This window comes from Gekko japonicus, unplaced genomic scaffold (assembly GCF_001447785.1).
Source record: "Gekko japonicus isolate JY-2015 unplaced genomic scaffold, Gekko_japonicus_V1.1 scaffold719, whole genome shotgun sequence".
NCBI lineage: Eukaryota > Metazoa > Chordata > Lepidosauria > Squamata > Gekkonidae > Gekko > Gekko japonicus.
Genome location: NW_015175991.1, coordinates 105813 through 108924, shown reverse-complemented (window position 1 = coordinate 108924; position 3112 = coordinate 105813). Strand labels below are relative to the sequence as shown.

Sequence of the window (3112 nt, the reverse complement as noted above, 5' to 3'; positions counted from 1 at the left end):
ACTCACATCAACTCAGCTTAGAGGGAACACTGGCTGAAGCTCTTTCGTGCACTATAGCACCTATTAGCAGGGTTATTTACAGACATGAGGCAGCATTTCCCAGTGTTGAGATGACATGCGAGGAAAAGCTGCACAGGCTAATGCCAGTCAGTGATGCAGGTTTCATCCCTGGTATGTCACAAAAAAGGATGGTTATAATAACTGTTGCTTTTTCATCTGACAAATGTAAAAAAAAAAGGGGAGGGGGAGGCAGCACTAAAAAACCCCTGGAGACACAAAAATCTCAAACCAGTGACCAAAGAAGAACTGACTTGATTCAAATGTGCTTACCCAATGAGCTTAATCAAAATGGCTTCCTCAGGGGACAATGACAACAAGTTCTTCTTTTTCAAATGCAGCTGATGCAGACTGTCTCTGATCTGCATTTGTGTCACAGTGTGTGGCATACTAGTGAAAGGTGGAAGTTCCCATCAGTCAAAGAGCCTGGAAATGCTGTGAGATGGTGAGGAACTAAACAGGTGCTACTTTTCCAGCTATTGCAGCTCCATGAGAATAAGATGCTGTCTCTGCTGAACCACTCATGGCCAGGCAGCTGTTAAGGCATTTTGCCATCTGAGCAGCATGTATGTCAGCATTGTATGTCAGCATTGGCACCCAAACTACCAAACTTCTTCCTCAGGGAAATTTTCTTGAGCCCTGCCATGATGGCCTTGAGATGGCAACTAAAACCTGAATTATTTCAGAGGCTGATTTATAATTTGGGGTAAGGGTGGGACCATCAGCTTTAAGAGACCTGTTGGCATTATGCCCCCCTCCCCCGGTTATTTAGTGCCTATTTTTATTTAGAGGACATGATTGGAGGCCCTAATCTTTGTTTGGGCAAAAATTTATCTCCATTTCAGTTGCATTTGACAGTCAGATTTTTATTATGCTTGGGCAGCAGTTTTAGAGCATGCAAAAGGAATCACCCAAAGAGAGACTGTCTGTGAAATTTTCTGCCAAGCAATGTGGTGCTAGCCAGAAGTTTAACTGCTTTCAAAAGGAGATTAGGCAACTAGATGGAGGATATAGGTCTATCAATGGTTACTAGCCATATGACTCCATGGAACCTCCATGTTCAGAATACCTTCTGAATACCATTGCTAGAAGCCACTGAAGGATGAGGTCTCCATCTATATGCCTCTGTTTCACATCTTTTGGGTGCAATCTGGTTGGTCATTGTGTAAAACAGAATGCTGGATTAGGTAGTTCGTTGGTCTGAATCAGTACTACAGCTCCTATGTTTGGCTTTCTTTTTAATATGTGAAGCATGTGTACTACTCCCATTCTGGAGTCACTCCACTAGCTCCTCATTAGCTACTGAGTTCAAGGTATTGGCCACCATATACAAAACCATTCACTGCCTTGGACCCTCCTACCTGCAGGACCACCCCTGCTTCTGTGCCACAGCTGCCCCAACAGCTTTGCTCATCTGAACAGGGCCTTCTACACAGGGCCGGATTTAGACTTGCTGAGGCCCTAAGCTATACAATACCCAGAGGCCCCCTACTGGTCTCAGAAAAAATTTAAAATATATACGCCTTTTTAATATTTGAAATCATTTTTTATATTGTTTTTATTTGAGGCCCCAGCAGATTGCGAGGCCCTAAGCTGTAGTTTATTTAGCTTATGTGTAAATCCGGCACTGCTTCTACAGGTGCCACCCTGCAAATGGGCAAGATCAACAACTGCCTGTACCCTGCGTCCTCTGTGGCAGCCCAAACCTTGTGGAATGACATGCCTGAGGAGGTTAGGAAGGCTCCCACGCTGCTGTCATTTCGCAAACTATGTGAAACCCATGGGTGTGTTTAAAACAATACCCATTTATTAGGCTACAGGGATGGGAGCCATTGCTTTCAGGACAAGGAAGCCTACAATTCCAAAGAACAAACAAAACCCAGCAGGGAACTGGACCTCAGGAGACCAACCCAACTCACGCAAAAGTCGGGGGAGGGGGCGAGTGTTCCATAATTGTAGCACATGTTATAAATGCACACACCACACCTCTGGAGGTGTTCACGTGTGGATGTGTGTGTTACTCTGGAAAAGTAAAACTGTTAAAAGCGGCCTCAAGCGTCGAGACGGGAGCAGACTCGGTGCTTTGGGTCATCGTGGCCCGGAGGCCACCGCTCAGGCGCCCACCTTCAGCAAGCGAAGCCTCCCTACTAAGGCCGGGGAGCCCCGCTCAAGGGAGGGGGAAAAGAACGCCGCCCCGCCCCCTATCTATAGGGGGTGGTGTTCTGGCTCGACTGCGCTCTCTGCCCTTTGACGTGGCAACCGGCTTTCCCCATCGGCCATGTTGATTGCGTCGGCGCCGCTCGGGCTGCTGGGTTCAGGGCGAAGCCGGGGACGCTGGCAGGGAGGCAGAGGCTGTTCCTGGTGAGGGCCATGCCAGGTAGGTTGCCACGGACGGGGGAGGGCAAGAAGGGGCAGCGGTTGCTTTCAAGAAGCCCCTCGGCGCAGCGAAGCGGCAGAGGCCGCCGGAGTCGACTGGCGGCTGTGACTCCGCGGCGCTGTTCAGCCGGGCAGGAGCTGGGGACGGAGAGACCCTCCCAGGACTGGTCCCCGTGGACTCGTCTCGCTGAGAGGGGCGTGGATGGGGAGCGTAATCTGGTTTGTGCTAGTCATGGGACTGGGACTTTACACTCCTTTCCCTCCGGGATTTGTGCGAAGGGAACTGAATCCCAGCCAGCCTCAGACCCCCCGGGCGTCAGGGGGTTCGCTTTCAGGCGCCGCTCTCCGAACTGAGCAGCCTTGCCTTTCCACGCGCTCTTCTGTGCCCCCCCACCCCCCAAGCTAGCCAAAAAGCTAAAGCTAAGGTCCGCACACAGCCTCTGTGTCTAAGGGCAGGATTGGACTCCAGTGTTTTCTTCCTTGTGGCTGGAAGGCTGCGGAGGTCGTTGGCTCCTCTTCTTGGATTCCTGTGGGATTCTATTGCACAGTGACCAGATCATTTTGGGATCTGGGCTGGACGGGGGAGCCAGGCCTTAATTTGGCAGGTTTATGAAAATACTTGCTCTCTGCCCCCGCCCCCCCCTCTCTCTGCTCCTTTCGCCCAACACCCCCCCCCCCC

At 50.7% G+C, this 3112-nt stretch overlaps 1 protein-coding gene across 1 annotated transcript in view; it reads left to right on the top strand.

The window, feature by feature from the left end:
* The first annotated feature begins 2317 nt into the window (after positions 1–2317).
* SEC23A (Sec23 homolog A, COPII coat complex component) overlaps positions 2318–3112 on the top strand; it is a 38834-nt gene continuing 38039 nt past the window's right edge. The window contains exon 1 of the mRNA XM_015426358.1: positions 2318–2424. The gene's annotated coding sequence lies outside the window, so the exon portion shown is untranslated. The remainder of the gene's footprint in view (positions 2425–3112) is intronic.